We start from the raw sequence: 22,013 nt of genomic DNA, 5'->3' as shown, positions 1-22,013 counted from the left end.
GTTCTTCAATATATGTAGTTTTTTTACTCCAGGAGAGTGTCTAAAATCAATAAAACGTCCTGTTATAGAATTGGCAATGTTCTTTGTTCAGAATCCCAGTATCACTACAATGATAGATAATAAGTGGAAGAATGTACACCACATAAAATGGACAGAAGAACATGCATGGTAAAAGTTTGGAATAAAGTTGCTGTATACAGATATGCTAATGGGAAAATCCATTTGCTGAAATTTTGCAAGTTGCAACTTCCATCCTTTCCACATTAGAATGCAGATGTTGAAAGTCTCTTCAGCCAAGTAAGAGTAATAAAAACAAAACAACGAAATAGACTAAAAGTGAGAACCTCGAATTCCGTTTTGGCTATCAGAATTGGACTTATAAATGCAGGGAAATGTTGCTGCGATTATGATTTATGCTATTGTTGAGCTTGCGGAGCTACACTCCCCAAGAATCATCTTCACCGAAGGATAACACAATTTTTGTGGCACAATCTGACGAAGGGGACAATTTTTAAAGTGAGTACAATATAGGCGTGCGTAACTTACATAATTGTAGTCGATTATATTCTATATGGTTACCGCTATGTAACATGGTAAAATTGTAACATTACCTCTAGGGCCATTTTAATTGTTTCACCTTCCAAGGTTCATACTTCACTACATGTTATATAACTAGTTTTTCTATTTTGCCAACATTCTTAACACGTTGGGAGAGCTATCGAATGATAACCGTGCTTGTTAGTTCTAATGCGTGTCTAGTGCTTTTTAGAGGAAGATTCGGTGCGTTTTCATTTTCCGAGTTGGCTATACTGCTGCTAGCAGTCTGCCAGCGGTACTTCTTTGTGTTTGCAAACAATTGTTTACATACATGTCGTGTTATGGTTTCGAAAGTAAATTCTATGCAGTATTCAGGTGAACGGTGTGTGTGTGTGTTTTGTGTTTGTAGTTATACCAACGAAGTACGATGCATCGGGTGCCTCTAATGCTTTATAGAAAGTTATCCATGAAACTGTAGTACACATGACATCTCTAACAGACGATACATACTCAGAGGTGGTAAGTTTCGTTTGTCTTCATTTGTATTCAAACTAATTTTTTGTTGAACAGTTCATCTCTTTCCACAACTAGTTATGTGTTTACAGTACCGCATATCCACCACATTATTATTTTTGTAGTTGTGTTTACTGAAAGTTTATATCTTCCACCCAGAGCAACATATGTTTCACTATGTTGACAACTAGTGAAGTGATTAGTTAAGTTATGCACTTGGATCATTAGTGAAAAGTTTACAGTATAAAAGACAAAAATGCAAAATAAGTTCACTTGACTGGGTCATTCCATGTCATTTCAACCAGGGGCTCCAGTTCATAGTCTCAGATTTGACTGAAATTCAGTACACTAATTCTACCATGTGTGGAAACTCGTATACAATGTATTAGTTTCCCCTACCAATTAGTTCCAGAATTATGACTTGTGAAAGAAGGTGGCGTGACCCGGAAATTGCAACCTGCACCTGGCAATCTATCTTCAGACCCAACATCAGGTCTTAATAACTTTGAAACTATTCCACACAGTCCAGTGAAATTTTTACAATCCAGTAACTTCCATTTAGAGAACACGCTCCACGAATAAAAACACCAACAACATATTTCAGAGGGAAAATAAAAAATTCCAAAATGCGATTAAAACAATGTAATACATTAAAAGATACACATTGTAGGTGCCCTCAAAGCCAAATATAATTCACTCAGAAAGGATATAAATCTTTTTGTGCTACGCTTAATGTTGCCTAAACACACACAGAACTCATCATGCCCATATCAGTCACAAAAACTGAGTTACATGCAAACGAAAATACAAAAATTTTAAAAATTACCTGAAAAACATGGATTTTCGAACTGTGGTAGCACAAACGGGACACATGGTATCCAACAGAAATTTCAAACACTGCATAAGTAGACCATAATGATATATATCTCAAAATTTCAGCATGTTATTGCAAGACATTTTTGTATAATGAAAGTTGGCAAATGTATTTGGTGATGTGGCCACAACACAATTTTGTAAAAACATATCGTAAACGGGTTTACCTCTTCTTATCCTCTCCCACAACTGTTTAATCACTAAGCAACAACTTATAGACAGATTAACACAACCTATCATTAATGTTTACTGCACCGTAACTGCTAAAAACCAGTCGATTGTGCTTCAAACAGAAGTTCTCCCACACTTTACTTACTGTACTCTCTACATTGAGTGGCAAATTGTACTGTCTTCCTGACACTGTGGTAGGAACTGGAACTGTCATAAGAATATGTTCAAAAGGAATCCAACACCTGTCTGCCAAACGTGGCCAATGAAATGATCTTGCTGGTCCTGCTGGTGCCATGAAGTTCACAAATACATCACCTTCTGCAACACATCCTAAGTACTATTTGTCATCATAAACAGCAATAACATAGCAACCTGGTTGTATGTTGCTGCTTTTGCTTCTCAATCCTGAGTCAGACACACTGTTAAGACACATGTTGTGCATGAACCTATAGCTATAACTGGACATTCTGCTCATCTGCACATTGTCAGAGTCCGCTGGAGAGAAGTGATGATGGTTCCTTGTGCCTGCAACAGTTTAAACATGCTCTAGTCTGCTTTTTAGAAACTTTTTGACTGACTTCACCTTATCTTTCAAAACATAGAATTCTTGTTTGCCAGATAAATTTTTCTGTACCCATCTAAATAATTGAAGAGGTGTTACAATGTGACCTTCTGTAGGGTACTGCAGACTAGCTCGTGGTGCCATGTGCTTAATGGTAGCACCAATACCATCACATACATTTTTACCATGACTTGTCGCGAAAAAATTCCATTCAGCGTAAATCTGAAAATCATGGTAATGCATGCATAAATTTTTGACATTTTTACAGTTTTTGTACTGACTAGCTGCCCCATCACTGAAGTATTTCGCAAAATGTATGTGAGGCAGCTTGTTTTTCAGATATGCCATGACAGTGCGAACGTGGTCATGAACTGCAATGGCATCATGGATTAAACAGTCACTAAAAACGCACAGGTTCATGACAGACACATCACCTGATTCACCTCTATAGTAAATCGCAAATGGCTGGAGAGTTGCATGACTGTTCTCCCAATGATATCCTTGGATGGCGTCTTGAACTATAAATGCATAATTTTCAGAAAAGTTTAGTATTACTATAATTTCATGTTGTTTCAAATTATCCTTACAAAACTGGAGATAAGCTGATTGTGTTGTTGCTGTGAAGCTGTGTGTGGTCAGTTTGTCCATTTTTTGACAACACGTTTCAACAAAGTCTTCCACTGTACTTTGCTTTGTTTCAAGACTTGTGTGATCCATGTGTGTCCATTGTTTATAAGAGTTCGAGTCTCGGTCGGGCACACAGTTTTAATCTGCCAGGAAGTTTCATATCAGCGCACGCTCCGCTGCAGAGTAAAAATCTCATTCTGGAAACATCCCCCAGGCTGTGGCTAAGCCATGTCTCCACAGTATCCTTTCTTTCAGGAGTGCTAGTTCTGCATGTTTCGCAGAAGAGCTTCTGTAAAGTTTGGAAGGTAGGAGACGGATACTGGTAGAAGTAAAGCTGTGAGTACCGGGCGTGAGTCGTGTTTCGGTAGCTCAGTTGGTAGAGCACTTGCCCGCGAAAGGCAAAGGTCCCGAGTTCGAGTCTCGGTCGGGCACACAGTTTTAATCTGCCAGGAAGTTTCATATAAGAAACAAGTTCATCGTCATCCATATGGAGCCCACCATACAGTTTGTTTGTTATGCTTTACCAGGACACTTTTCACACCTGTGTATCATGCACTGGTAGCAACTAATGTCACACACTAGCAGCTTCATTGCACCTTTGTAATCCAGACCAGAATCCTTTATAGCAGCAAACATCAGCTTAGCATTTTGATGGGTCTCGCATACACAAAAATTGTGTGTGCCTCTTACACTTACAGGCACAACCCATTTTGCACAAAGATTGAAGAAAGATGATAAACCTACTTTGGTATTAGGATACTTTTCCTTGAATTCTACATACAGTTCTGATATGTTGCATAGCAACAGTCTTTTTTTTCCAGGCATTATTCAGCTCTAGTCATTATTTTCATAAAACTCCGACACTAACACCGTTATTTCTGAACTCAACTGCTTACCCTGAGCCTGCTGAAGTTGTGGAAGCACTCCTTGGGTAGCTTTTATTTTCCTAGCTTGCTTTACCATGGATGTAGAATCACCGCATTCCTTTGTAGTGTAGTCAGTAGACTAGCTGGAAAGTGCAAGGGTGAGAATAGGTATTTTTTTCTGGTGTGGGGATATGGCACATTTTTCTGTCAAATCGTGCATGATTTTGTCCAAATCAGAGCATTTCTGGCAAGATTTCTGTTCCTTTGGGGCAGTGTTATACACCTGGAACATAACTTTTGTCCTGGATTCATGTTAAGTCCCATGCACTGATTCACTTTCAATACTGATCTTATATCAGTTTCTCTGAGGCTACACTTCACTGTCTTCTTGTGTATCAGAAATGGATCGAAACAACTTCTTTGTAGGAAAGAATACTTATCCAGAAACACTTTCATATGATGATAACAGAGACTAAAGTTTCCTGGAACTGTGCTTCTTGTGCCCGCAGGGTGTATACCGGATCTCCATAGCAACAAATCTTGGTCCGATTCATCCAGATCATACAGTACAAAGTGAATGCTAGATCTTTTGCTCCATATGTAGTTTTATGACATTCAGATACTTGTGCTCTACCAATACTGCAACTTGTTTGAACAAAAGTACCACTAGTACACTCTTTTGCCTCCATACTGACTTTCCACAACAGTACTGACCAGTCTGAACTAGAATCTTAAGAATATGAGTAGCCTGTTATTGTTGCTTGTTTTCTTTGTTGTTCCTGCCTAACAATGACGCATTCTGTCCCTGAAAACTACCATCGTTTAACTTCGTTGCCTAATGGCTCCAAACAGTTTCTGCAGCTTTATATGAAACAAGCTGTCTGCATCATCACTATTACTTGCTAAATTGTGTAAAAAAAAAATAAAAAAAAAATAAAAAAAAAACCGCAACCAAACACATCTATGTCAGCTTTTATTGTACACAAATGTCTTGCAATATGTTGTTGTTGTGGTCTTCAGTCCTGAGACTGGTTTGATGCAGCTCTCCATGCTACTCTATCCTGTGCAAGCTTCTTCATCTCCCAGTACCTACTGCAACCTACATCCTTCTGAATCTGCTTAGTGTATTCATCTCTTGCTCTCCCTCTACGCGATTTTTACCCTCCACGCTGCCCTCCAATACTAAACTGATGATCCCTTGATGCCTCAGAACATCTCCTGCCAACCGATCCCTTCTTCTAGTCAAGTTGTGCCACAAACTTCTCTTCTACCCAATCCTATTCAATACTTCCTCATTAGTTATGTGATCTACCCATCTAATCTTCAATGTTCTTCTGTAGCACCACATTTCGAAAGCTTCTGTTCTCTTCTTGTCCAAACTATTTATCGTCAATGTTTCACTTCCATACGTGGCTACACTCCATACAAATACTTTCACAAACGACTTCCTGACACTTAAACCTATACTCGATGTTAACAAATTTCTCTTCTGCAGAAATGCTTTCCTTGCCATTGCCAGTCTACATTTTATATCCTCCCTACTTCGACCGTCATCAGTTATTTTGCTCCCCAAACAGCAGAACTCCTTTACTGCTTTAAGTGTCTCATTTCCTAATCCCTCAGCATCACCCGACTTAATTAGACTACATTCCATTATCCTTGTTTTGCTTTTGTTGATGTTCATCTTATATCCTCCTTTCAAGACACTATCCATTCCGTTCAACTGCTCTTCCAAGTCCTTTGCTGTCTCTGACAGTTTTTGTGACTGATATGGGTAAGATGAGTTCTGTGTATGTTTTGGCCACACTAAGCTTACCACAAAAACATTATGTCCTTTTTGAGTGAATTATATTTGGCATAGAGGGCACCTACATTATGTACCTTTTAATGTATTGCATTTTTAATCACATTTTGGAATTTTTTATTTTCCTTCAGAAATATGCTGTTGGTGTTTTGATTCATAGAGTGTGTTCTCTAAATGGATGGTACTGGACTGTAAAAATTTCACTGGACTGTGCGGAATAGTTCCTAAGTTATTAAGATCTGAAGTTGGGTCTGAAGATAGATTGCCAGATGCGGGTTGCAATTTCCAGGTCACGCCACCTTCTTTCACAGCCATAATTCTGGAACTAATTGGCAGGGTAACTTAAAATTTTGTACATGAGTCTTTCACACTTGGTAGCATTGGTGTGCTAATTTTCAGCCAAATCTGAGATTATCAGCTGGTCTGCTGGAACATTTTGTCAAATTGGTTGAATTGACGTGGAATGACCTGACTTTGCATCTACATCCATACTCCGCAAGCCACCTGACGGTGTGTGGCAGAGGGTACCTTGAGTACCTCTATCGGTTCTCCCTTCTATTCCAGTCTCATATTGTTCATGGAAAGCAGGATTGTCAGTATGCTTCTGTGTGGGCTCTAATCTCTCTGATTTTATCCTCATGGTGTCTTCGTGAGATATACGGTGAAGGTATGTTCTCGAAACTTTAACAAAAGCCCGTACCGAGCTACTGAGCATCTCTCCTGCAGAGTCTTCCACTGGAGTTTATGCATCATCTCTGTAATGCTTTCACGATTACTAAATGATCCTGTAACGAAGTGTGCTGCTCTCCATTGGATATTCTCTATCTCTTCTATCAACCCTATCTGGTACGAATCCCACACTGCTGAGCAGTATTCAAGCAGTGGGCAAACAAGCGTAACCTACTTTCTTTGTTTTTGGATTGCATTTCCTTAGGATTCTTTCAATGAATCTCAGTCTGGCATCTGCTTTATCGACGATCAACTTTATATGATCATTCCATTTTAAATCACTCCTAATGCGTACTCCGAGATAATTTATGGAATTAACTGCTTCCAGTCGTTGACCTGCTATTTTGTAGCCATTTATAAGGGATCTATCTTTCTATGTATTCGCATCACATTACACTTGTCTACATTGAGATTCAATTGCCATTCCGTGCACCATGTGTCAATTCGCTGCAGATCCTCCTGCATTTCAGTACAATTTTCCATTGTTACAACCTCTCGATACACCACAGCATCATCTGCAAAAAGCCTCGGTGAACTTCTGATGTCATCCACAAGGTCATTGATGTATATTGTGAATAGCAACGGTCCTATGACACTCCCCTGCAACACACCTGAAGTCACTCTTACTTCAGAAGACTTCTCTCCATTGAGAATGACATGCTGCATTCTGTTATCTAGGAACTCTTCAATCCAATCACACAATTGGTCTGATAGTCCATATGCTCTTACTTATGCAGCAAAAATTATGTCCATGATATCCACTAAAACGATTCATTAGCTGCTATATCCCACGAGGTTATGCTGTATGAAAGAATTGAGTGAAAGTGTACTAAGCAGCCTCACTTGCAGTTCAACATAGAGAAACACAGGTCTGAGTGAAAAGTATGCAGAACTGAGTTTCTGGTAAACATACCATATGACATACTGGTGCCACCTCTGTATATTATCCATCTGTATGTTCAAAAGCTTCAGTGTGTACCTAGCCAGTTTCTTCCCATAGGGCACCACAGCCATGTACCTATTTGTTAAAAGGCATTTATATGGTTTCGATCATCTGTTATTGACAAGTATTCACTTTATTAAGTGAATACTGGTCAACAAGAACCGAGATGGAAATCTTTAAAGTGTCTTTTAATTCCGTATACCTGTTGTTCTCTATTTATAGTACTTGTTCTTAACTTTTGTTTGTTTGTAATTGCATAATATGACTGTAATATTGAAGGTTAAGCAGTCAGTTGTGAACCAGTTGTATGTCTGTTCCATTAATCTTCTGGCTGTATCTGGTATGAATGTGTTTCAGCCCTTTATAATAGATGTTACAACTTTTGAAGAATTGTCCAATGCCTTAAGTATAGTAGGCCTATTTATGGAGACCAAGAATAAAGGTTGTCCAAGATTCAAACCTTGTGACATATCATCTTTAAGGCAGGCCTACCACCACTCTTAATTTTTTTTCTTTTTTAAAAAAAGATAGGCTAGGACTCCATCCACACAAGGGACACCTTTAATCTTATACCATTTTAATTTAACTAGCAGCATTTTATGACCTATGCAAAGAAGGACCACAGAAAATGTCAACAGTGAATTTAATGTTGTTTAATTCTACTAGAATTGAGTTTCTGATATCACATATTGGCTTCTCTGTAGATATATCTTAGTGGAATCCAAACTGGGAGTTTGTTAAAAGGCTATTTTCTATGTTCAGTACACCTACCCAGCACACCCTACTTCCATCCAGTCGGAGGCTCACCATATTCCATCACAGTCACCTGTAAGGCAGTCATGTCGTGTTCTGTACCAGCCCAGTAAAAAAAAAAAAAAAAAAAAAAGTTAAAAATATCATTGAGACTTGTGTTCTACACTAGTAGCACAGCAGTGCATTGTCATGCCCCTGGCAGCACTTTTGGTGCACTGCAGTGCCTAACTGTTAGCCAAGTAGCCGGCCATGATGTCTGCATCCGGGCATTCTGATGACCAGAAATCTACTCAGCAACATGTGCCACAGGCGCAGTATGGCTGCTCATGGAATGTCCCAAGGCAGGAGAGCTATGGCTGTACTGCCCCGGACACAAGGACACAATGAGCTGCCCACCCAGGGGAAGAGTCTGGTTGCTGCTGAAGTGAGCCTGGAGGTGGGCTGCTAATAGGAAGGCACCAATTCCATAGAGGAAGATGTGACACTAGAAAATGGTATGGCACAGGTGGAGGCCGAAACTCATGGTGGCTGTTTGCTGATCTATAGCAATTCCTCATTGTAGTTGGTGCTGTTGGACGGTGAATACCTGTACTAGACCTGACAGTTATATATTCTGGTTAAAAGCTCATTAGCTGTGCCAACATACTGTTTTTAGCTATGCAAGTAATAACTATGCCGTGGCTCAACAGTGTAGAAACTGCTTCACCTGTCCTGAAAGAGACCTGTCATTTTACTGTGTCTACAGGGATTCAGTGCTTCGGGTGACAGCACTCACAATGCATAAACACCCCTGGTGCTGAACCAGCATGCTGGCAGCTTGGTGGCTGCCATCTGCTTATGTCTTCTTCAATTACTGTGACTGAGCTACTGTTGGCCACAGTATGCTCAAAAAATAATGATAGTGTTAGAGCGCCTCCCACCTTTGGGAGACCCAGACCCAGTTCTCTATCCTGGAATGGTCCGCAACAGAACTCGGTGTACACAGACAAAATTGTAAAATATCAACAATTTTCTTCCTAAGTATTAGGCAGCTTGAGCCACCAGCTTCAGAGGCTTTGAACTTATTGTCTGTTCGTTTCCAGTGGAGTTAAAGTGGTTGATGATTCTCGAACTTAAAAAACCTCCAGTGCATTGGGTGGGCCACGTTTGACATCAACTCTGGCTAATTGTTCATCTATGCTCAGTTGTTCCAAAAATCACCATTTTCACTAACTGGTCAAACCTCCTGTTCTCACCAATTAACAGCCACTTAGCTTCTCGTAAAATCTTATTATACAATATGCAACTGTCATTGCCTCTCGCTTGTCATACTACCGTGGCAGCTCTCCGTGTGTAATTTAACATGTCACAATTATCACTCTAGGGCTCTATAGCGTTTTACATCGTACATACTAGAAAACATATGTTTCACTACTACTCACATCTCAGTGTTCACACATACAATTATTTTCAACTCTCTGCTATCACTCTTTGTACCTCGTGTACCATTGGTGATCCAGTTTTCTGGTATCTGTACCACTGGGAGTGGGCAGTCACATGGATGGGCGGCTGTCCGGCTGAGATAGATGAAAGGTGCGCAGAACAGTTACAATTACTATGGTGCCAGATACTGCGAAACTCAAGGCCACAACTGTATGACATTTTTCATGGCCCTACTGCATATTCTGTAGCATCTGTTCTCCAGAAATACTCCCCTCTTTGATTGCTACAAGGTGTTTCAGGGAGAAGGTTTGTTCAGGTTTTAATGTATTATTAAGAGAGGGGTGCTGGGAACTTCTCTAGCAGTTTATCTGGTCAGTATAACTTCTGTGTTATGTTTAACCTGCTAACCCCTATGCTGGCAGGTGGAATGTCAGTCTTGTTATGTTGCACACTGTCCTATTAACTAATAACACACTGCCATGCAGTTGCAGTCTCTTCGTGCCTACGAGTCTACCCTGCTCATAGTAGTTCGCTACTACCACTACAGTGTGTATGCAGAGTAGATTTACTGCAACCCTGCTTGCTGGAAGTAGGTTTGAGGCTCCAGGGTGTCATGCAGACAGCACTCACTGTCTTTTTTGCTTAAAAACAACTGAACCTTGCATGTATCTATGCAAGTCTGGTTTACTCAGATCGAGCATATTGTAATCCTTTCCCTCTGGCAGTGCTAGAGTTCCTCTGCTGTCATTATCGCCTGTGTATCTCCAACCTCTAATATTAGCATTATTTTTCCTTTTCTTGCGTGTGTGAATTTTTGTATGGTTCCCAACCTTAATGGGTTAAGGACGAATGAGGAAATACCAAACATGTATGTGACCATAAGCAATCAGGAATTGAACAAGCATATATAGTCACACTGGGTCCATTCTAACTTCTGCTATTGCTCTATAGTCGTAAATTATGCTTTTCCAGCTCTGTGATGGTTCCAAATTCTGGTAGTAGTGCCTCCTGTACCATCTGTAAGCCAATCAGCTACTACTACAGTGCTGGACTTAGCTGTCGGTGCACTTCTCACATAACTAAACGTGCTCATTGTGATATAAGCCTACAGTAGTTGCGCAGTTTCACTGGATTACCACCCAAAAAATGCTTGTTTATGATCCATCCTTAAAATGAATGTTCTGAAGCTTCTTTTTAAGTTCAAAATTGGAAGTTTAGCAATCTTTAACCATGTCTTTAGGGCTCTACTGGTGATGACTAGGTCTCTTGCATCTCTAACAATATGTACACTCGTGTAGTTAGTATGGACTTATGTGGAGCATAATAGTTCATATTTCTTCAAAAAGCAAAATAGCACACAGCGCAGATGAAGGGAATATATGTTGCTTCACATGCAGTTAACTAGGAAAATTCGTAGAACTGTTATTACTGTCACAAATATTATCAAATGAACCAAAACCCACATTTTGATGTCTATTGCTCATAACTACACTACTGGCTATTAAAATTGCTACACCACCAAGATTACGTGCTATAGTTGTAAAATTTAACTGACAGGAAGAAGATGCTGTGATATGCAAATGATTAGCTTTTCAGAGCATTCACACAAGGTTGGCGCCGGTGGCGACACCTACAACGTGCTGACATGAGGAAAGTTTCCAATAGATTTCTCATACACAAACAGCAATTGACCGGCGTTGCCTGGTGAAACATTGTTGTGATGCCTTGTGTAAGGAGGAGAAATGCATAATATCACGTTTCCGACTTTGGTAAAGGTCAGATTGTAGCCTATCGTGATTGCGGGTTATCATATCGCGACACTGCTGCTCGCGTTGGTCGAGATCCAATGACTGTTAGCAGAATATGGAATCAGTGGGTTCAGGAGGGTAATACGGAACGCCGTGCTGGATCCCAATGGCCTCCTATCACTAGCAGTCAAGATGACAGGCTTCTTATCCACATGGCTGTAACGGATAGTGCAACCACGTCTCGATCCCTGAGTCAACAGATGGGGATGTTTGCAAGACAACAACCATCTGCATGAACAGTTCGACAACATTTGCAGCAGCATAGACTATCAGCTCGGAGACATGGCTACGGTTACCCTTGACGTTGCATCACAGACAGGAGCGGTTGCAATGGTGTACTCAACGACGAACCTGGGTGCATGAATGGCAAAACATCATTTTTTTGGATGAACCCAGGTTCTGTTTACAGCATCATGAGGGTTACATCCATGTTTGGCGACATCGCGGTGAATGCACATTGGAAGCATGTATTTGTCATTGACATACTGGCGTATCATCCAGTGTGATGGTATGGGGTGCCATTGGTTACATGTCTCGGTCACCTCTTGTTCACATTGACGGCACTTTGAACAATGGACGTTACATTTCAGATGTGTTACAACCCGTGGCTCTACCTTTCATTCGATCCCTGCAAAACCCCACATTTCAGCAGGATAATGCACAGCCGAATGTTGCAGTTCCTGTACGGGTCTTTCTGGATACAGAAAATGTTCGACTTGTGCCCTGGCCAGCACATTGTCCAGATCTCTACCCAATTGAAACCGTCTTGTCAATGGTGGCCGAACAACTGGCTTGTCACAATACGCCAGTCACTACTCTTGATGAACTGTGGTGTCATGTTGAAGCTGCATGGACAACTGCACCTGTATACGCTATCCAAGCTCTGTTTGACTCAATGCCCAGGCGTATTTAGGCCATTATTACGACCAGGATTTCTCAGGATCTATGCACCCAAATTGCGTGAAAATGTAATCACATGTCAGTTCTAGTATAATATATGTGTCCAATCAATACCCGTTTATCATCTGCATTTCTTCTTGGTGTAGCAATTTTAATGGCCAGTAGTGTATAATACCAGTTGAACAAAAAGTCAGTATAAATTTGAAAACTGAATGAACCATGGAATAATGTAGATGGAGAGGTACAAATTGACACACATGCTTGGAATGGCATGGGGTTTTATTAGGACCAAAAAAAATACGAAAATGTCCTACAGATGGCGCTTCATCTGATCAGAATAGCTATAATTAGCATAACAAAGTAAGGCAAAGCAAAGATGATGTTCTTCACAGGAAATGCTCAATATGTCCACCATCATTCCTCAACAATAGCTTTAGTCGAGGAATAATGTTGTGAACAGCACTGTAAAGCATGTCCGGAGCTATGGTGAGGCATTGGCATTGGATGTTGTCTTTCAGCATCCCTAGAGATGTCAGTCAATCATGATACACTTGCAACTTCGGGTAACCCCAAAGCCAATAAATGCACGGACTGAGGTCTGGGGACCTGGGAGGCCAAGTATGCCAAAGTGGCGGCTGAACACACAATCATCACCAAACAATGCTCACAAGAGATCTTTCACGTGTCTAGCAATACTTCGTGTTTTTGTTCTAATAAAAACCCATGTCATTCCAAGCATGTGTGTCAATTTTTAACTCTCCATCTACATTATTCCGTGGTTTATTAAGTTTTCAAATTTATACTGACTTTTTGATCACCCGGTATATCATAACTATAATATGTGTTATCACAGCTGGATTAAATAAACAGAAAGGCAATATAAATGTTTCCTGGGGCTGACTAGACTGACAGACTAGCTAGCCTGAAGCTGTACTAGACAGAGACTAAGAGTAGAATGAATAGAATGTCTGAAGACTAAAAACAGACTGACTGAAATGGCGTGAGCTTTGGCCTTATAAAGACTCACTCCAGGATATTACTGAACTTAGTTAATTTATAATAGTTTACAAATTCTATAGGTCAGAAAGTTCATTTTTATTGGCTGCTGATTTTATCATTATGTTTTCTTTGTATAATATTTCTCATGAGCAGCATCTATTACAATATGCAGTACTAATTTTGCCTTCACAGTGGAAATCCTGAGTTTATGACCACATGATCCATCTTGCATGTAAAAATTTAGTTATTGAAAATGTAGTAATTTTTAATTAAGGACCCTTGCTCATTGATATGGGTGTGAATACATTCAGAAAAATCAGGCGATTAACATATACTGGAAATTTACAGTGGTTTGGCTAAAATTGGCACTGGAAGTTTGGACCAGCTACTTAATAAGATCTCTTAAACTAATTAAGTTTTGGTTAATGCAAATACATTACTGAAAATGGTAGAAATCGCTCTTTAATTTTAAAGTCGTCTTTCCTTCTGAACATACCTATGAGAACATAAGACTTTCCCTATAGGTAAATACACAGAATTTTGTAATGACAATACCATTTGATTGCCGTTATTTCTGACAAAGCTAACTGCAACCAGAACAACAAATTGAATAATCTGAACAATAAAGTTTTGTGGACAGATTTATTTCTACAATATTGATAATTGTGGTTACTGTAGGAGCTGGATCATTGAAATGTTGAAAAGAAAACTAGTGAAAATTTTATATTGACATCAATAAATGGTGTAGGAGTGCATACAAAGAAGCATGGTGGGCGTAAGCCTGCTTTGGTACACACTGCATGGTGGATGGCTTCTTGCAAACTAACCATTACCACTCACTCGTCCCAAATGCTGTTGGCTAATGATTGTAACAGCTTTGTGACTATTACCGTCCTGTCCAACACATCAGTTCAAATCTGTATAATTCCTAGATCTTGATTCATGATGTCAACAGAGGATTCTGTAACTGCATTGTTACTTTTTGCTATTTCATTCACTCTGTCCATAGTACCATTTAGCTCTCAGATGTCATTGTCGTCCACAGTCCTGAACAAAGTTTTCAATATACTTCCTCCAACACCTAACAAACACCTCCTTTGCTGCTGCAAGATATGTGATACTGCATCTGTTGCGTGCTGCATTTCTATCGTAGCTGGTCATATGACATATGCAATTAATTGTATTCCCTCTCACACTTCTCTGAATAAACACTTCCTCTCTGTATCTTTTCATGAAAACACATCCTCGAACCTTCTAATCTTGTTTCCCATCTCCCATGCATTAGATGTTAGTCCCAGCATACATTGGTGAATGGCGAGTACCACATCCTCTTGCCTGGTAAAAAGCGTTCCACTTTCTAGCCATTGATCCTGCAGCACTCTCACTGCACTGTTGTTGAAGAGGTGCAATACTGCCGTGACTAGTGTTCTTTCCTTCCATATCTCTGGTGCACAGTAATCTGGTAATAGGGAGCTGCAATTGCTTTCCCTCCTCCCTTTGGAAAGGTCTGGTGTCACCTGGCATAATTCTCTCAGTTATGTTTATAATGAAAGCTTGACATAAAACTCTAATAACTGAAGCTCACAAAAAAGCATATTCCATAAAATCTTTTTAAAACAAAATGTCACCTTCTGATAACCACATAATACCATAGCTTAACTAATGTTACAGTTCAGCCTAACCTGCTACTTACATTACAACATAACATGAAGTTCACGAAATATTCCTCCTTTTTTCCTCAACCTGAATCCATATGGTATTTCATGCAAGGTCATGCACTCACCTTTTTTCTTACTTTCTTTTATCTCCTCCTTAGCGGTGGATGATGGTGCTAATGGCTATGAATCAGAAGCGCCCTGAAATGATTGTAGGTGTCTGGCATGAACTATCATTGTCCTAGTTGGCAAATGAAGCCTGATGTTGACTAGTGTTGGTGATGATGTTTCTACTACTTGGTACAGTCCCTGATGCCGTGTAACAAACTTTTTTGTTTTGCCTTTTGGGATATATAGGCTCCATAATGTTACCCATTGCCCTATCCTATACTGCTGATATAATCTGTGTGCATTTTCCTATTAACCCCAGGCATTCCAGGACCTTGGTGATCTGCCTTCTTCACACATCTCCATACTTCCTTTAGTGTCTGGGCAAAATTACAAACCAACTTCCTGTCCTTTCTGATTTTTTTGTCTGACCATACCAGGTGGCAAAGGCATCTTCCTCCCATATATCTCATAATGGGATAACCCAGTAATAGTGTGAACTTTCAACTTGTAAGATGCTGTGACAATTGGCAAAGAGTGTATCAAAATCATTCTGGTGAGATTTTATGTAGTAACTCAACATACTATCAACAGTGTGATGTGCACCCCCTCTTCTACCATTAGTCTGCGGGTGCAACGGATTCACGATTTCCAGACCTATAGCAAATGACACGGTTATGTTATGTAGTCCGATGTGAAATTTCTTCCTTGGTCTGTGATTACTGCTTCAGATACACCAAACGTGAGCAACCAGTTGTTGACCATGGCTTGTGCCACCATAGCTGTTTTGCTAATTCGGAATGGTGCTCATTTCTTTCTACCATGAGAAGTGGTCATTTAGGAATCCGGTTAAATGGACCTAGGATATCCATTCCAATCCTTTAAAAAGTTTAGTTGCCTCCAGTAACATGTGAACTGGTGATTGTTTATGGTTCATGTCTGCTTGTTGTGCACTTTTTACACAATTTCATACATACTGGTCTGTGTCTTACTCCCCTGTCTTTCACCAGCACTGTTTTGCTACCTTTCAGTTTTGTTGCCCTACAACCTCCATGCCCAGGTAGAGTGAGATTGCGTGTTCCTTTTAACACTTCTTCCTTGAGTTTTGCTGGTACTACTATGCATGCCTCCCAACGTAGTTGACTTATGTAATAGGCCATTACACATGCTGAACTACAGTTGTGTCATGTACTGCTTTTAGTAGGCATCAGCAGCATGCACTGTCTGACTACCAGCAAGACTATGACCTAATGACTGCACTACATTCCTGCTCAAACCATCCATGTTTTGTGTTCTTGCCTGGCTTATGTGAAACTTCATTGTCAAATTCTCCCTGTCTCAAAGGCCAACTTGGTGAGGCTGCTAGAAGGGTCCTTTAAAAATAATAACCATTTTAGTGCTTTATGATCAGTTATCACCCTGAATTTCTTTCCATGCAAATAACACCCAAATTATGTCATTCTGTACATCAAGCTGAGCATTTCTTTTTCTGCCATGGAATAGTTCCTTTCTGCCTTATTCAGTTGTTGCAAAGCATAAGCCACAGGATGTTCTTCACCATTCAATACATCACAGTGCCTGATGGGAAGCATCACATACAGCACAAACTCCTTCTGATAGTCTGGGGAAATCAAAACTGAGTCCAGTGTCAAAGTTTTTCTCACCCTCCTTTGTCCACTAGAATTTCATGCCTTTTTTCAGTTGTTGCTGAAGTGACTGTGTAACATCTGTGAATTCCTTTACAAATTTGCAATAGGAATTGGCTATCTCCAGAAATGATTGTCACTCCTTACTTGTCTTAGGAACCAGAAAAGCCCATACTGCTTGTACTTACCTTGCTTATTGAATACATGTCCTAAGTAACCAATTTCCTCTGAAGCAGAATGACAGTTCTGCATGCTTAACGTAAGATGTGCTGTACATAACCTCTTATAAACCTCTCTTAACCATTTTATATGCTCCCTCATATTCATCGAGAAGACAGTTTTATCATTGAAGTGCACCATGTGTTTCCATGGTTTCAATCCCCTTAGTACCCAGTCCAACAACTGCTGAAATGTTTCTGGTGCATTCCTTAACCCAAATAGCATCTTCCAGAATTGGTAAAGGCCCCAGGGGACCAAGAAGGCTGTCTTAGGTTGGACGCCTGGAACCATCTCTAACTAATACCACCCACTTTTTAAACTTATGGTTGAGAAGTACTGGCACTGTCCCAACTATTTGATGATCTCCATAATATTGGGTATTGGGTAACTCTATGCTACCATTATACTATTAAGATGTCGATAGTCACACCAAAATCTATATTTTTCAGAATCTTCTGCTGTGTTTGTTGTCATGACCATGATGGCACTCCACATGGCCTAGTTATTTCATTGTCTCTCTGTTAGGTAGTGAAATCCTCCATAATTAGCTGTATATACTGACGTATACAATAAAGTTTCTGATCTGCCAGTGCTTTGTTCAGTTTTGGAATTCAATGTAAATTTTATGGTCACAACCGGAATAAAATAAATACTCGAACTTGAATAGCAGTTTTTCCATCTCCTCCCTTTCCATTCCTTTCAGATGCTCTACTTTCTTATGTAACGCAGATTTGGTGGTAGCCTGAGTGTGAACATGATTCACATTTTACATGTCCCCATCCTTATCCTCTAGGATGTTGAAATTTGTTACTAATGGTTTCTCTGTTATCTTTACCTCATTGGTGCCAAAATTATCTGTATTCACCACTTTCCCACTATCTCTCTCTCTCTCTCTCTCTCTCTCTCTCTCTCTCTCTCTCTCTCTCTCTCTCTTTTTCGTGCCGAATGATTCTGCTCACAGAACAATGTGACGTGTGCAATATACACTACATGATAAAAAATTTCCGGACACCCCAAAAACATACATTTTTCAAATTAGGTGCATTGTGCTGCAATTTACTGCTAGGTACTGCATATCAGCAACCTCAGTAGTCATTAGCTATTGTGAGAGAGCAGAATGGGATGCTCCACGGAACTCACAGACTTTGAACATGGTCAGGTGATTGGGTGTCACTTGTGTCGTACGTCTGTACACGAGTCCACACTCCTAAACATCCCTATGTCCACTGTTTCTGATGTGATAGTTAAGTGGAAACATGAAGGGACACGTACAGCACAAAAGCGTACAGGCTGACCTTGGCTGTTGACTGACAGAGAACCCCGACAGTTGAAAAGGGTCATAATGTCCAATAGGCAGACATCTATCCAGACCACCACACAGGAATTCCAATACATAGTGTGGCAATCCAATGGCAGGGTGTGGGTATGGAGAATGCCTGGTGAACGTCATCTGCCGGTGTGTGTAGTGCCAACAGTAAAATGTGGAGGCGGTGGTGTTATGGTGTGGTCGTGTTTTTCATGGAGGGGGCTAGCATCCCTTGTTGTTTTCCATGGCGCTATCACAGCACAGGCCTATATTGATGTTTTAAGCACCTTCTTGCTTCCCACTGTTGAAGAGCAATTCAGGGATGGCAATTGCATCTTTCAACATGATTGAGCACCTATTCATAATCCACGGCCTGTGGTGAAGTGGTTACACAACAATAACATCCCTGTAATGGACTGGCCTGCACAGAGACCTGACTTGAATCCTATTGAATCCTATAGAACACCTTTGGGATGTTTTGGAACACCACCTTTGTGCCAGGCTTCACCGATCGACATCGATACCTCTCCTCAGTGCAGCACTCCATGAAGAATGGGCAGCCATTCCCCAAGAAACCTTCCAGCCACTGACTGAACGTATGCCTGCGAGAGTGGAAACTGCCATCAAGGCTACAGTCACCCAAAGCAACTTTATGGTGCCAGCCAGCACACTATGAAGCATATCAAGCCTTAATGTTTCTGTCAACAATTTAAGTGGTTTGCCCCGTAAGACAGGTGAACCTGGCAACAGTACTTCAGTGGCAACAGTCTCCTCCAGCTAGAATGTTGTTCCTCTAATTTCCAGTGTACATCACCAAAGGTCAATTTTGGCATGATGTTTTAATTGAAAGTTAGTCCCAGGATCATACAGTAAACCTCATTTATACGAGGCACTATTTATGTACATTGCTTAAACTGAACCATCGCAACCTGAATATTTAACACTGCTAAACCTAATGACTTTACATCAGTGTCTCCCACCCCATGCAATCTATAAAGCAGTGCATTCAATTGCTTCCGATCCATGAGTTCCAGACTTACCAATGACACATGCATCCCTGTGTCCAAGAAAAACTCGTGTTTTTTGCCTCCCACAATTCCCACTATACCATATTCCACCTACACAAAAGTATTTGTAGCACCAAAATTTAGCAGGGATACCAATCATCATCAGTGTGCATGTGGGGAGGGAATTCCCTCTTGTGTTTAACACCTGTGCACTTCCCCGTACCTATATCTTCCGTTACTTCTACAATCTCGTTGTTGATGTCCACCTACACTGTTCTTACGCCATTGAGGTTGCTGACACTGCCACAGGCGATGCCATGAATGCCCATGCCTATCATGTTGCATTAACGGAAAATACCCCTCACGAATCACATTACCCCTGTTGATATGTCAATCTCTTCAAATTCCATAGCTGATCTGATAGCTGTGTATATGTCATTTGGGGTACCTGTCCGAACCCTTGTTGACACATCAGATGACAGGCCCTTCAAGAATGCATCTAATTCCCCATGTTCCAATTCTTGGTTCATAATTGTATTTGCCTCATCACTCATATGTTTTCCATTAATTTTCCATATCCTGTTGGCACAGCTTTCCACTGTTTCACTAAGCCCCTTTGTAACACCACTCAACTGTTTACAGAAAAACCTTATGCTATTTTTATTTAGGGCCTATATCATTGCAGAAGGCATTGTTTCAACTGATCAAGAATTTGTGTATTTCTCAACCCCTCCAAACATCTGACAAAGCTATTTACCTCCTCTATCAACCATAATTTTGCTATGTGCAATAATTGATAATCTGACCAGTCTCTGATCTTCCAGTTGATTCCAGGTCATCCAGGAAAGACATTAAATCCTTAGCAGTCTTTCCAGAAAAGGGAGTGATTAAATTGATAGTGGCTGTATCTCTCTGTGGACTAGGCTCTTTGATCAGTGCTAACTGCTCTTCTTTATTGACAAGTTACCCAAGTAATCCCAAATTTTCTGCTCTCAACCACACTAATTCATTAAGTAAGAACCACAGTGCTTCTTGAAACTTACTGGCAGATTAAAACTGTTGAAACTTACTGGCAGATTAAAACTGTATGCCGGACCGAGACTCGAACTAGGGATCTTTGCATTTTGCGGGCAAGTGCTCTACCATCTGAGCCACTCAAGCACGACTCTTGCCCTGTGTTACAAGGTTCTGTTATCATCTGCTCCAGCAGTAGTGCTGTTGAGACTCTTGTGTCTTCAGAAGCTCTATGTGATTAGAACATAGGACACAGGATGCATTTCAGACAAGGTACAGGGTTTTTCTTTTTCCTACATGTGTTTGCTCTCCAGCCTTGCAGACAATCTCAGTGAAAAGTGGTCAAACACATGCACTCCAATAACTATTTGGCTGTTTGTAGACACCTAAGTGATTGAGCAGTGTGCAGAAGGAAACCACCAAAAAGGTGGTTCGGCAAGGATGTCTTAATACTGTACAGCCAACTGACTGTATTTGAACACCATAGTACCATTGAAGAGTGAGTGGATCGCATTGCAAAAGCTGCTGACGTATCCTCGATAGTTTTCAGACCAGCTACATAGACATCATGTTTCCTGGTGATGTGAGGATTGGGGTGCATGCACCTCTGTGAAACTTCAAATGCAGAGAATCTTATAGCCCTTCAGGATGTGAGGGCAAAAACCCAATAAACAATTGAGGAGAGCAAAATGGTCATGGTGAGTTTCTCTGCTCCAAAGCATTCGGTGGACCCATGACCCTTTAGTGAGCCCCTCTGGTGGTTCATGATTCTTTTGTGAGTATGTTCATGGTGAGCATTGGGCCCCAGGCTATTGCAACACCTCCTTCCTTCCTTGTACTACAATCTCCCATATCTGACTATCGTTACTTCTCTTACTTTTGAACCCATGGTGACAGTCCTTGGAGTTTTTGATTCTTTCATTTACCCATTTCTCGTTTTACTTTTCATCATAAACTATGTGGTTTGTGTTATTTTTGGTCCCCTTTCAAGTTTGACCTCAATTTTTCAAATTTTTTCTTGTAGTGTGGACTGGTTGTGGAAGGACACCTTTAGAAGAATCAACTCTTGTATGGTGAGAGTATACTCTATGCCCAGTAACTAAGTTGACTCGAAAAGCCAACATGATAGTCAGACTGTTGTGGTGAGGTTGTCATGTACCTTCTCAGTAGAGCTCCTAGAAAACACAGAGATAGAATTTCTGACAACAGAACTACCAGCTTCCCACATATGCCAAGGAGCAGATGCCAGTCTTCTTGGTGCACTGGGATTCAGGGCAATGGCCATCATGGGTTTGCTGATAAAATGAATGAAATTAACCTAGAACAATGGCCATAGTGGTGTGGATGTCTCAGTGGACAGAGAGGCATGCTTTAATGCAAGAACTTACCCCAATTACGTTCCCATTCTGGCAATGCCAGGGATAACTGACAAGCCTAGAGAAACAAAGCCTACAAATTCCTTCAGTACATAGTATGGTCTGGAACTTATTGAGATTCATATGCAACAACAAAACTGTTAGACTTTCTCAAACATACTGAGGGCAATTGTAG

At 40.5% G+C, this 22,013-nt stretch overlaps 1 protein-coding gene across 4 annotated transcripts in view; it reads left to right on the top strand.

The window, feature by feature from the left end:
• The first annotated feature begins 791 nt into the window (after positions 1-791).
• Positions 792-22,013, top strand: part of LOC126298715 (tRNA:m(4)X modification enzyme TRM13 homolog) — a 126,185-nt gene continuing 104,963 nt past the window's right edge. For 3 of the 4 annotated variants that reach the window (XM_049990138.1, XM_049990141.1, XM_049990140.1), the window contains exon 1: positions 826-1,056. The gene's annotated coding sequence lies outside the window, so the exon portion shown is untranslated. Of the gene's footprint in view, positions 1,057-22,013 lie in introns of all 4 variants that reach the window. The other variant, XM_049990139.1, reaches the window with a different exon arrangement.

Source organism: Schistocerca gregaria, chromosome X (genome assembly GCF_023897955.1).
Source record: "Schistocerca gregaria isolate iqSchGreg1 chromosome X, iqSchGreg1.2, whole genome shotgun sequence".
In the NCBI taxonomy this organism is placed as follows: domain Eukaryota; kingdom Metazoa; phylum Arthropoda; class Insecta; order Orthoptera; family Acrididae; genus Schistocerca; species Schistocerca gregaria.
This window is presented reverse-complemented; position numbering and strand designations above follow the sequence as displayed.